The 13,301-nt window shown below is 38.1% G+C and overlaps 1 long non-coding RNA gene across 1 annotated transcript; it reads left to right on the top strand.

Annotated features, from left to right (window-relative positions):
- The first annotated feature begins 10,821 nt into the window (after nucleotides 1–10,821).
- Nucleotides 10,822–12,763, top strand: LOC104915011. The gene is made up of 3 exons (XR_796210.3): nucleotides 10,822–11,322; nucleotides 11,892–12,013; nucleotides 12,620–12,763. It is a non-coding gene; the product is annotated as an uncharacterized LOC104915011 (long non-coding RNA).
- The last annotated feature ends 538 nt before the right edge of the window (nucleotides 12,764–13,301 follow it).

The raw sequence follows: 13,301 nt of genomic DNA, 5'->3' as shown, positions 1-13,301 counted from the left end.
AAAAAGGAGTTCTTGTAGATTTGACATGCTGTCGTGTCTTTTAATTTAAGAGGGGGGAGTCGATCTAGGGTATATCCTTACAAGATATTACCTAGAAAGTTATGTTTGCCTTATGTCCAAGTCTTCCAAAGTTTACCTGCTTTTTATCTTGCTGTATTTTAAGAATAAACACAGATGCTTGAAATGAGATTATCACTCCTAGTCATACGTATAACCTTGCAGAGTTTTGTAATCTCGTTATAAAGATTTTCAAATACAGAGAGGGTACCTGAATATAGCCTCATAAAGCACCATGTGTAATGAGTATAACACCTATAAAAATTATATAAAGCATATAGAAAGTACTGAGCTGGTGCATAATTCCCTACTTCTCCTAGGAAAATACAGTTCCTACACTGGCAGTGTTACTTTAAGAAAAATAAATGAAAATAAAAAAGCAGTAAAGCCCCCATGAGAACACCAACATTCCTTGAATCCCTTTTTGTCTCTTTGAGGGCTTACAGAATTCTTCTGGTTTATGACATTAGAAAACAGATATGAAAGAGGGGGGAAAAATAACCTCTCAGGTAAATCTTCAATTTAGTTAAAGAGACAAAACCAATATCTTTGTTGCTGGTATCTTCTCAGTACAACTCCTAGAGGTGCTAGGTGGCAGTCACCACCACTAGCACACAAAACTGACAGTATGAACTGAGTATATGCCGGCAGGGAGGTTGATGGAACAACCTAATGCTTTGTGTCTGCTGTTATGCTCTCCAATGTGTGCTTTTATTAAAAGACACTTTTAGGATGCTCGTTATAGACAATCATCAAACTACCTGGGGAAGAAATATTTATTTCTTCATATAGATAGAATCGAGGCATTCCACCCCTAACAGTATCACTTACCTTTTTCATTCATAGGCTACCAAGCACTACAGAATCCAGAGCTAACACTACATCTATACAATTAATTCTTCCAACACTTGCTGTTTTTATAATGACACAAATTCATGACAGCATATATGAATTACAGGCAGCAGCTTGCAATCTTGCTGAAGTGTGCAGATTCACTTAATGCCCATCTTCCTTTTCCAACACACTACAGTTGTTAACTTTTTTACACACTTTTTCATTTGGATAAAGACACATTACCTGTAAACACCATTAGTACCTTTGACCACATAACTAGGTCACCTGTGCCACTATATGTGAATAAAAACTCTACTACAAAATCAAGGAAATATTTTCATCATTGCATACACTGGTTTTCTTAGAATCCTATCTCTGTGTGACAGAATAAAGATGATAAAGTTGCCTTAAATGGAAAAATGAAAGAATAAAAAAGGTAATAAAAAAGAAACATTATAACTTTCTGCTTCTCACTGGCAAAGTGAGCTAGAGGCTTTGGTAAACTTGAGCTGAAATAAGCTTTCAGAGATCTTGGGAGCCCTTTCAATTTTGTCTGTTGCAAAGATCTCAAAAGAATAATATACAGCAACGAATATCTGCACTGCTGAAAATAATAATTGACTGTAAAGGAAGAATTTGGCAGGTAGATATGGAATTATGGAATTATCCTGAAATACATCAATACAATTGACTTTTTTTCATTTCACTAAGTATTCCAAATCAATCACTAAATCAGGATGTAACAGACTTTTTGAAAAATAGAAAAAAAAAACATGAAGACCAACAAATATCCATTTCATAGAAATGCATACTTTTGGTTCAGGTTATTCTTCAAAGAAAGCTATAAAAAGGGCAACCCACTACCATGTTTATACTGTTGCAAACTTAATTACCAAACATGCTTTTCACCTGCAGCAGTACTGGCCCACTGTAAGTGAGAGAACAAAGTCCATGTCCCATTTCTGGCCTTTGGCTGCTGGGGCACTGGGTGGCGGAGGTGATAGTAACATGCTCAGCACCTAGAGGGAAAAAGTGCCGCATGTCCCACACCAATCATTATGAATCCTTAAGTCTACTGGAGTCATTACAGAAGGAATGGCACTTAAATCCCTCATTTAAATAAGCGTAGCCACTTTGAAAATGTTTGTTTACTTTGCTCATTTTCCACATCTAGAGACAAGAAAAAAATCTTAATTCATTTGGAAAGACAAAGCTGATAATCATCATTGCCCTCCATGTCCTCAATCTGTTGCAGCTGGGCAAGTCTCAACACAACTCAAGTAGCATCGCCAACATTACAAACCAAGTAGCATGGCCAGTACTCACTTAGCATCATCACTTGACACTTTTCACAATATAAATGAAGAATAAAGCATTCAAAAATACTTCCAAGAAAGAGATAAGAATGCACTATCCTCTCAATATGATGGGAAAGCACATAGATGTACATACAGAACATGAATAATTATTCTTTTTCTTACTTGGCTTTACTTGCTCTTCCTGTGCTATTCCAGCATCATCAGAATCAGACAGTTCCTTTATGAAGTTGGAAGGAAACATGCCCGTCTTTCCGTTAAGGATACCTTCCCACCAGCCCTCTTCTACCTGCACCAGAAACTAAATTTTTTTTAAATTAAGAATGTTGCCACACCATTAATACATAAATATCAGAAAGCTGCAGAGAATAAACAGTATTAATGTACATTTAACTCTAGAAAGACTTACAAGAAGCTGCTGAAATAATTAATGATAATATGATCAGAAGGAAGAAATACTTCCTAGTTGTATACCAAGAGAAAGTATTTAAAATCGACAAACTCCTTCCTGTGTAACCCATTCAGGATAGAGTGGCAGTGTCGTATAATGAAATGACAGCCCTTAGAAATCAGATGCCTGTAGGTTATAATGGGACAGCAAGAAATGACTTATTAGATGAACCAGCCTAAACTCATCCTTGACAGATATATATTTTTCATCAGTCAGACACTGCTCATTCATCACAGAAATGACAAGGGAGGACAGCATCAGTCTGTGAAACATCAGGCTCCATGTGTGACCCATCTCTTTCCTGTCCCCTTTCAAAGAAGAATTATCAAAATACAAAGTTACATTTCAAGTTGAGTGTGCTCACATGTACTGTCAGAAAAACAAACCGACCCCACGTCTTAAACAGGAGTTTATTTTTATTGAAAAAAACCTACTTTGTTTCACTAATTAGCAAAAATATGAAGTTCTAAGAAAATGAATAATGCATGTCATTATATAACGCAAGTAAGAATTTCCTCAAACTACAGAGGAATGGTTGCATTTTTTTTCTACTCAGCTACACATACAATCCTACTATAAAGGAAACAATTACTACTTCAGGAATATGCTCTGTGTTTTTTCTCCAGCTTCATCTTTTTTAGCACATTTCTTGTCCTTCTGGGTTAATATTTTGTTTCAATTTGAATGCAGTTCAGCCTAGCACAGCTATTTCATTTCATCTCAGTTACCTGCCCATGACACATTTTCTCTTTTTATTTCTGATGCATCAGTAATATTAGTGAAGTCAAGCACAACTTTGGGAATAATAGCTATTAACTTGCTGATACTTCAGAGAGTACAGTACATATAAATCACCCAATGACTTGAATGGGGTAAAGGTTTTCTACATGATTGTCTCAAAGTCTCTAAACGCAAATGTTTGCTTTTTTCCCCTCCAAAGTAAAAAACACAAACAAAACTGAAACTGTATGATCCACAACACTTGGCGGTCTCTACAAATTATGTCTTTAAGTATCAATATACTTATTTATCTTTATAAAATAAACATGGCAGAGACTCTTCGAGCTATAAATTTTTTCTGATGCGCTGTTCCCAGATGGCTCCATTGATTTGAACTAAACAGTAACTGCATTAGCTGATTGACCATTAGATTAAGCGCTGTGGAATTACACAGCTCCCGAGACCCCTGCTTTGCAAGCTGTTACGATTACTTAACATAGGGTGATCTATACCACTCAGCTCCATCTTCACCTCAAGTAATTTTCTCCTGCTTACTTCTTCTAGGGCATCACTTCAGTTTTCCTGTAAATTAACATCAGCACTCTCTACGCAGTGTATTGATATGTGCAGCCATATGTATATGTACAGAAATACACATACACAAAAATCTAAAGATATCTAAATTGGATGCAAATAGAGCATTCAGTAGTTGATAAGTTTTCCAACTGATACAGGAAGGAATAATCTGAAAATACCATATTGTATTTAATAATTTTACAAATTCAAAAAAATTCTGAAGACAGAACCAGCTTCTTTCCAAATGAAAACATTAACAAGATATCACAGGCCCAGACCAAACTGCATCTCCAGAAGATTTATTAGGAAATTTTCATTAAAAGCACCAAAAGCTGCAAGCATTTTTAAATGCTATAACTAAATGATAGAATCTTTTATCAGCCTTAAAACACACCAGCTAGAGATTAATCCATATAATAAAAAACCCCCTGGAATACCCCCAGGATTTACTCATCCCAAATTGGGGCAATCCATTGCCATACGGTTTGAAATGTCACTATAATTCCTAGCCAATAAAATCTTACAAATGAAAATCCATTATTCATGGCGGTAATCCATCTGGAGGTACAAACACTCAATGAAATTCGTTACTGATCTACTATAACAAAGTGCTTTCGGGATTTATGCATCTAGGTCCTAATTTATGCCCATTCACGTGCGGAACCAAACAGGAAGATTTCAGTATTAAAGTGACTAGAGTCACTGAACTGGAAAAGGTCTAGAATTCATAATATCATACACATCAAATATAAGCTCAGCCTGAATACAAAGATTTTGTTTCAAAGTCAGAAAACCAATCATTCCACCCTGCCCAATGTAAGTGGCTACAACTAGAGATATTCTCAAGATGGATTCTTCAGAGGGTTGTAGCTGCTCACTGCCTGTTGGGAAGGCAGGGCATATCCTCATCTTGCCAAGCCCCAAGGCTGCCAGTAGAGCTGTCACATCAGATTTTAAAAGCAGCAACACATGGAACCTGTCTGAAGACACTTCCTTAGTCTATTTTGTGTATTTAGGGAGCTAATACACACACTTGCCTGCAACACAGTCAACGGCAAATATGAGGCAGGCACAGATCCAGTAGCAGACAGCTACATGCTTTCCAATGACTGAAAGTGATTGAATGAGACATGAACTACAACATAAACAGAGGGTGGTGCACCACTTCTCAAGAAACATTTTCCATTAAGAAGCCTCACTTCTGGGATTGAAAGGGAAATTTAGTCCACATAATAATTATGCAACACAAATGTTCTATCAATATCATTTGGATTTTATTTTTTTTAATTTTAAGTGAAGGAAGTATACTTGTACCATGTTTTTAATTGAGTTGCTCACTTAATAGACATTGTTTCATGTAAATGCATTTTTTTAGAAGCTATAAAATAAAAATACAGTTAAAAATCTTTTGAATTTTACTGATTTACTTTATTAGAAACCGAGTGCTTAATCAAATTGTGCTTGTTATAGTTACTTTTACTTTGAAGTAATAAAACTAATGTAAGTAACAAATGATAATGAAATGCTCAAAATAGATACTGTGGAAATGGACTGAGGAAAATACCACAGAGAATTATATGGATGAGACACATTCAGACACACAATAGGAAGTACTCAAAAGGGCATACATGTGCTAGGACATTTAGCATTTAGACATTTAGGATCAGAAGCTGAAGATCAACAAAATCTATTTTGCTTAGAGAGAAGCAGAACACAAGAAGCAAAGAAACTATCCTCCCTTATTTCCTAAATTCTGAAGGAAGATCTTGAGCTTGAAGGACACAAGTAAAGCTACGCTAAAAGGAAATTTATAGAAGATTTCCAAGCAGTGAGATAAATTTAACATATTCAAAGCCAATGGGAAAAGATATTTTGGAAACAAGACCTCAGTTGAACATGGTTCCTTCAGTACCACTTGATGGCTTGTTCTGAGACTGCTTTCAGGAACAGTCATACCCATGAGATGCTACCCAGTCCTTGGGGTTCTGCTACTGCACAGCTTGAATCTGTTCAACAACACTGGTGCAAAAGAGAGGAACTGAAAACTGCACAAAATGTTTGTATGGTGGGATCCATTCAGCCTCTGAGTTCTTTATTTTACAACATCAAAGTGTTCTATGGGTTTTGTTTTGCTGTTATTCTGTTTGATTGACTGTTTAACATAATTTTCTAGGTAAGAAACTCAGGGACAGAGAAACTGTCAGAATGTACAGAATGACCCTATACAGAGCTACAGGTATTTGCACTCTTAGATCCACAGGAGTGCTGCCCACCACATAAACTTCATGAACAAGAAATAGTCATACAAGTCCTTGCGAGCTACCTGTTGGCAGATGACCAGAAAAAAAAAGCCTTACCACACAAATGTCTCAGAAAAGCAATCAAGAGACTTGGAACTTCAGCCTTCACTCCCAGCTGCTTTCTTGTGGTATTATACAGCTTTGAAATTGTGGCACAGACTGTCTCTTGCCACTATTAAAGAATTCCCCTTTCAACATTGCAGCTGTCAAAATATGTTAACTGTAGGGACAGTCCAGCTCAATCCCCAGTATTCATCTTGTTCTTGGAAATGGGTCAAACTATTTTACGACATTTCAAAGAAAAAACACTCACCAATCTTGCCCAAAAAGGAGCACCTGATCCGTAAAAATTGAGTCTGCATTTTTTATAATTTCAAATGAGTTTTTAAATAGGATTTTATCATGTAATATATAGCAACGTTAATTAAAAATCAAATAATAAGCTCTGTATATTACAGAACATCTCAGTTAAAGACTTATTTGTGAGTTTAATTCCATGCATTACACTTTGCCAAAAGGCTCCCTTCTCTGCAAGACGAGGCCATGAGGTACTGCCACACATAGCAGTACAATGACAGAAAAACTCCAAATGAAAGCAGTCTCAGCAATGTTGAATGACATCCCAAATGTCCTTACTTCAATGCTACAGGTTAATTTTCTAGCATCCTTCCTTAGAAATCTAAGTGTGAAAGACAACTGGAATTCAGCTATCTGCATTTAATGAGACAATTAGTTAACAGTTGTATTTTGGCACAACTGTAATTAGTCATTACTAATCAAGTAGGGAAATGTGTAACAAATAAAAAGCTATCAATCACTCACTAAATGTGAACATAAACAGTAAAGAAAATCATAGAAACATAGACTGGCTTAGGATGGAGGGGGTTGGAGGCTCCAACCCCCTGCCATGGAAGGGTTGCCAAACACCAGATCAGGCTGCCCAAGATCCCATTCAACCTGCCCCTGAATGCCTCCAGGGATGGGGCACCCACATTCTCTCTGGGAAGCCTATACAAGTTCCTCATCATACTTTGAGTAAGAAATTTCTTCCTAACATCTAACGTAAATCTACCCTGTTTCAGTTTAAAGTCACTCACCTTTGTTCTATCACCATCTACCTGTGCAAAAATTCAGTCCCTGTCCTGCTTGTAAGCTTCTTTCAAGTAATGGAAGGCCACAAGTAGGTCTCCTTGGAGTCTTCTCTTCTCCAAGCTAAACAAGCCCGGCTCCCTCACCCTTTCTTCACATGACATCTGTTCCAGCTCTCTCATCAGCCTTGTGGCCCTCCTCCGCACCCACTCCAACAGCTCTGCATCCTTCTTCTGTTGGGGGCCTCAGGCCTGGATACAGTACTCCTGGTCAGGCCTTAAAAGGGCAGAGTAGAGGGGAACAATCACCTCCATCTCTCTGCTGCCACCCCTCTTCTGATGCAGCCCTGGGTACTGTTGGCCTTTGGGCTGCAAGTGCACACTGCTAATTCACCATGCCCTTACTGCTGTGCCACTCTCTTACTGATGCAGCACGCTTACTGATGCACCATGTTTTATTTGCAGCAGTCCTGGTAGCTGTGCTCCTGAGGAGCTACTTCTGTAACTGCAGGGTATGATGCCACTGCTCCTGGCCCTGTCCCTGCCGCATCAGAGCCACTGCCATGCAGAAGGCAATGATACCCAGTAGCTCCCTGCTGAGGCAAATTCCTTGCTTCAGTGCAGAATGTGACACACCAGAGCTGTCCACCTGCAGAGAAGGATTGTTAGGGGTGGTTTTACTCCACCCCAATGGTTCTGCCACTAGTTTCAAATGTATTTTTTATTTAAATCTGTTCATTAATGTCGCATGGGTATCAGTCTCCATAGTTATGGGAAGCTCTAGTTTAACAACAAACATTTTTATCTACTGTCATGAATGTTTGATCTTATTATAATTAATTTCTATTTACTAGAATAAATTAGAAGAAACTGTGAACATACGGCCTTCAAGGATATCTATCTGGTGACATTATAAACCCCAAAGCAAAATTCACGTGTTTTTTTTTTTTTAGCAATTCAAATATTCTCAGAAAATAATAAAAAGAATTATCCAAATCAATTTTTAAATGTATACAAAAGGTAAACCTAGGTTCTCAAAACTTGCACTTGCTTTTGCTTCAATCCACTGTAGAGTCCCAAACCATTTCTACCACACTGGGAGCTTCCAATAGTATCTACACAGACATAAAAGCCCTTTTAAAAAGTATCTTATTTAACCTGTTGGCCCCAGGAAGAATGACCTGCAGCAGCCTTAGATGCTACTACACCTCAGGTGCTTCATAGCTCCTTGAAACAAATTTGGACTATTAGTGTAACCCATCCTCACTGGGGGCTGGGTAAACTTGGGCACTAATGGAGCCAGCTGAGAAGAAGGCTTGCATTCCCTTCTGCCAGTCCTCTTCTCAAGTAATAACCTTCAAGAGGAAAAAGGGAGAAAGCTAGATCTGAACATCTTACACTGCTAGGGAATCTCAGCTCCAAAAACTGCATATGGTAATAGCTAAGATTTCTCTCATTCCTTTTTAACAAGTGTCTGAGCAGAACCCTTTTCTTTAAATATGAACCCAGATTAACACACCACAACAGGAAACAGATTTTCTTTGCAAGAGGGAAGCTCTAATGGGTTGTCAACTGTAAGTGACATTTTAAACACATTTTTTGCTAAATAACAGCATAAAGATACATAGACACATTATTTTGATCTAAACAGTATTTGTTTTAGTTTACCAAAACTCAGTTAGGAATATAATTATTTCCAACTAAACCGAAATCCATAGCAATCTCCATGCACATTTAAAAGCAATTAATTCAACTGATACCATTTTCTGAGGGAAACACCACAGCATGATTCGGGACCTTGAAAAAATCTTCAGACATTTTTGTAACTCAGGAAGCTTCTTTTTTTTTTTTTAAATGTCTCTCACATCACATAATGTATTTATCATTTGAAATAAGTAGCACTGGCTGACAATTTAAGAACACTGTGAATGCCATTTCAATGCAGTGATCTTTTATACAGCATAGCTATAAGAAGAAGGGTCAACAGTGAAATGAATATACTGGCTGGTACAACTTTTTACATGAAAAAAGGAGTAACAACAAGGTATTCAACATCAACTGTTCATTATGAACCACAAAGTAAAATAAAGATCATATAATTATACATTCTGAGGTAATTACAATCTTTTCTCTAAATTCCTTTATTTTCCCTCTTCCACTTGTTGATCTAATTCTACTTAAAAGAGCCAATGTCCTGAGTTGTATGAACGTGACAGATGATGTCTAAAGCACAGCACCACCCAAAACCAAACCCAATGTCTGAGAGCGCTGTCCAGACACTCCTTGAACTCCGACACTCAGGGCCGTGCCCACAGCCCTGTGCATCCCGTTCCACGACCACCGCCCTGTGGTGCAGCTCCTTTCCCTGACCCCCAGCTGCCCCTCCCCTGACACAGCTCCATGCCGTTCCCCCGGGCCCTGTCGCTGTCACACAGAGCAGAGCTCAGCGCTGCCCCTCCGCTCCCTGTGAGGAGCTGCAGGCGCCATCAGGCCTCCCCTCAGCTCCTCTGCTCTGAGCAAACACAGGGGCCTCAGCTGCTCCTCACACGTGTATTTTCTTTAACCTCAGAATGAGCAAACTGTCAATGTTTTTTTTTCAATAGAAGCAACTCAAGGCTTTTCAAACAGTTATCTGTTTAAGACTGCCAAGTCTGTAATCAGTAACTCAAAAAGCAAGCCCTTAACTACAAGCACGCACACAAGGGAGAGAAAAGTTTCACTTCCACGTTTCTACACCCTTCAATTATAAAACAAATATTTGCAGTCTGATCTGGTTATAAAGAAATGTTATTTATAGCTAGGTTGTTCAAATTTCTAAGAACACTGGAGATGCACTTCATACGAGAAATCTAGCATCTCACACAGATTATTTAACCACACAAATAATTATTTAGAAATAATTCTAGGTTGGATATGATGAAGTGCTTTTTATTCCACTACTTTACTCTTGAAAGACGTAGACTTAAAACTTTTAAGTAGGGCAACTGAAGGAAGATACTTGCGTGGCCATGTGAGGTCAAATGCACTTTAAATTGTGTAATGAAAACAGCTCATGTGTTACCAGGAAGCTCATTATAACATCAGGTTTATATTATCTTCAGATACACTCTTAAGTATCTTACAGTCTCAAGACTCTACATTCCAATCCTGCTCACAGACAGAATAAGGTTAGTTGTGGTTCCAGGAGAGCAATGTGCAGAGCTGGTGTGTGCACTGGGTTCAAGGGAAAACAGTGAGCGCCAAGCTTCACGTTCAGATATGCCAATTTACCTTCTCATAAGAAAATACTCAATGTCATGAAGATGGCAGTAGAATTTATATTCTTTTAGAACTGATTTCCAAAATGGCAGAAGCAGGAAGAACAAAACTAATTACATACCCTTGACAAGAAAATAAATATTGACTTATCAGCTGCTGAGTAACAGAAAAAAAAAAATCCTACAAATAAACAGTGCAAGCTTAAACTCACCCGTTATCAGATGCTCGAACAGACTAAGCTTTCACATGTCTTTAAAGCTAAGTGAATTAAGACTAAATAAGTATTGTGATGCAGACCTCCAGGCATTCTCAGAGTATGCATCCACTATGTTTTTGCCTTTGTGCAAGTGCAGTGAGCTGGGACATTCAGGCACTCCTTGACCTTGTTCCCTGAATATTAGACTGACCTGAGAGGCATCAGAACTGTACAATCTGGGAGTACTGGAACTGTATGGTTGGGTGGAAGTTTCAGGGTTGCCTCACTTGGATTGCAGCCAGAATGGAAAGTTTTCTGACTCAATTAGCTCACAGTCCTATAAATAATGGTCCTAAGCAAAGAGACCTTTCAGCTCTCAGGATGGCAGCAGGCTGTGATCCTTGATCTTACCTGGGCTGGAACCATTATCTGGCATCTAGAGATTCATCGCTGACAGACATCAACAAAGCAGAGCCCTCTTTGGTGTACACCCTGATCATCCACTAAGAACTGGCAAAAGGGAAGGGTGAGTAGCTCACTGGTGTGGGGTAAGTCCTGAAACTTAGAAACTGAATTTAGAAACATCCTTCCAATACTCTTTAGTAAGTCACACGTGAAATCTGCCATTCTTGAGCCTTCAAGTAAGTCACTGTATTTGACTGTAGGAAATCCCATTGGATCACTGTGTTAAATTGGCTGATTAAGTGCCACTGGAAATCACACAATTTGGTTTCCCAATTTATCATAAAATAAATAATAAATAATTATTCCTAAATTGCTGCTAAGCCAGAGTTGACTGAAAATCTATATGTACAAATTGGCATTGTTGGCAGGATGGCAAAGAGTATCACTGATTACTTATAGAGGCATGGTATGAAACTGAACCCCAGCTTCCAAGAAGAATGAACCCGGAATTATTGGTATGATAGGAAAGAGGCAGAGAAGCAGCTGGATGCTGCAAGTGGTTCTATAGAGATAGGGAGATATTCGCAAAATCTAGGTTTCTATCTAGATGTTAACAAAACTTAAAAGAAACAAGACCAAAAAATGGAAATAGAAGATAGGAACACAATTGAATCATCATTATCTTTGCAGTTTAACAACTACAAGAACAGTCACAAAAACAAAGGGAAGAATTGCAAGACCTGAAGTAAGACTGCATAGTGGTCAGAAGACATTAGATCTGCCCGTTCAAGCAAAAGCTTATCAGTAAACAAGTAATAATACCCTATATTTATATATGTGTGTGTGTGCATGCTATATATATATACATATATATGTATGTATTTGTAAATATATACATACATACATATATATATATATATATATATATTTCTACTTTGTCCTGAAGTACTACTGGAAAAGACTTTTTCATAAATACAAGAGCAAAAATGTTAACACAACCAGAAGCTGTGAAGCTGAATGTGTGATTCTGATGGCAGAGTTAAAATTCTTAGTGTAAACAGAACAAGTGTTGTGTGTTAAACTACTAAAATTAATTTCTGGCTCCCAGATGAGAAGCACATACAGGCTACTTGCTTTAGCAACCATAAATTGTCAAGAAAAATATTTCTGGTTTAGATGTTTCAAACCTGACCACAGTACCTGTTCCTTTGGTTAAAACACTGAACCCAACCGTGGTAAAAATAGGGAGGTACAGTGTGTACGTTTTGTACAGTCCCTGTACTGCCTAATTCAGAACTATTAATGCATAAACATTCAGTTTCTGTTACAGCACAGGGTGGTTTTTCTAAAGTTATAGCAAATTTGGAAAAATAACACATTTTCTTTTTCATTCCCAACTGTTCATACTGCACATGAAGAGATATATCAGATGCTGCAGAGAATCAAGAAGGATGGAGATTATTGATGGTCGGAAGTCCTACTTGGATGGTCTTCTACAACAACGGAAGCACTAAACATAATGCTGTATCTCACTGTGATTTTACTGCTTTTGGTTATATTTTGCTTGTTGTTAACTATTGCTTTACATATCAAGGTCTGGAGAATGGCTAGACAAGCTGTGCTGCTGAAAGGACTTCTTTAAGTGTTCTACATCCCCTACATTTTCAATTTATATAATTGGTCATGTAAAAATAAAAAAATAAGCATTGTCCATTTATAGGCACAAAGGCAAGAGGTGACTACACCATCACTCCGACTGAGATTACTCATGGGGTGGCCTGTGGTGGTGCAGAACACCTGCCATCTCCGGGTAAGCCTCAACAGTGTTTTTGCCTTTGTGTAAGTGCAATGAGCTGGGACACTCAGGCACTCCTTGATTATACCTTAAGTTCCTGCTCCTTGAATCACAGCCTGATCAGAGAGGAGCCAAGACTGTACTGGAACTGTATGGCAGGGAGAAATTTCCAGGATTGCCTCAGTTGGATTGTGGCCTGAAGGAAAAGTTTTCTGACTAACATCAATTATCTCACAGTCCTATAAATAATGTTACTAATCAAAGAGTCCCTTGAGCTCTTAGGCTGGCAGCAGCCTGTGATCCTT

This window comes from Meleagris gallopavo, chromosome 1 (genome assembly GCF_000146605.3).
Source record: "Meleagris gallopavo isolate NT-WF06-2002-E0010 breed Aviagen turkey brand Nicholas breeding stock chromosome 1, Turkey_5.1, whole genome shotgun sequence".
Taxonomy (NCBI): Eukaryota; Metazoa; Chordata; class Aves; order Galliformes; family Phasianidae; genus Meleagris; species Meleagris gallopavo.
Note: the sequence above shows the minus strand (reverse complement) of the source record. Positions and strands in the feature narration are given on the sequence as shown.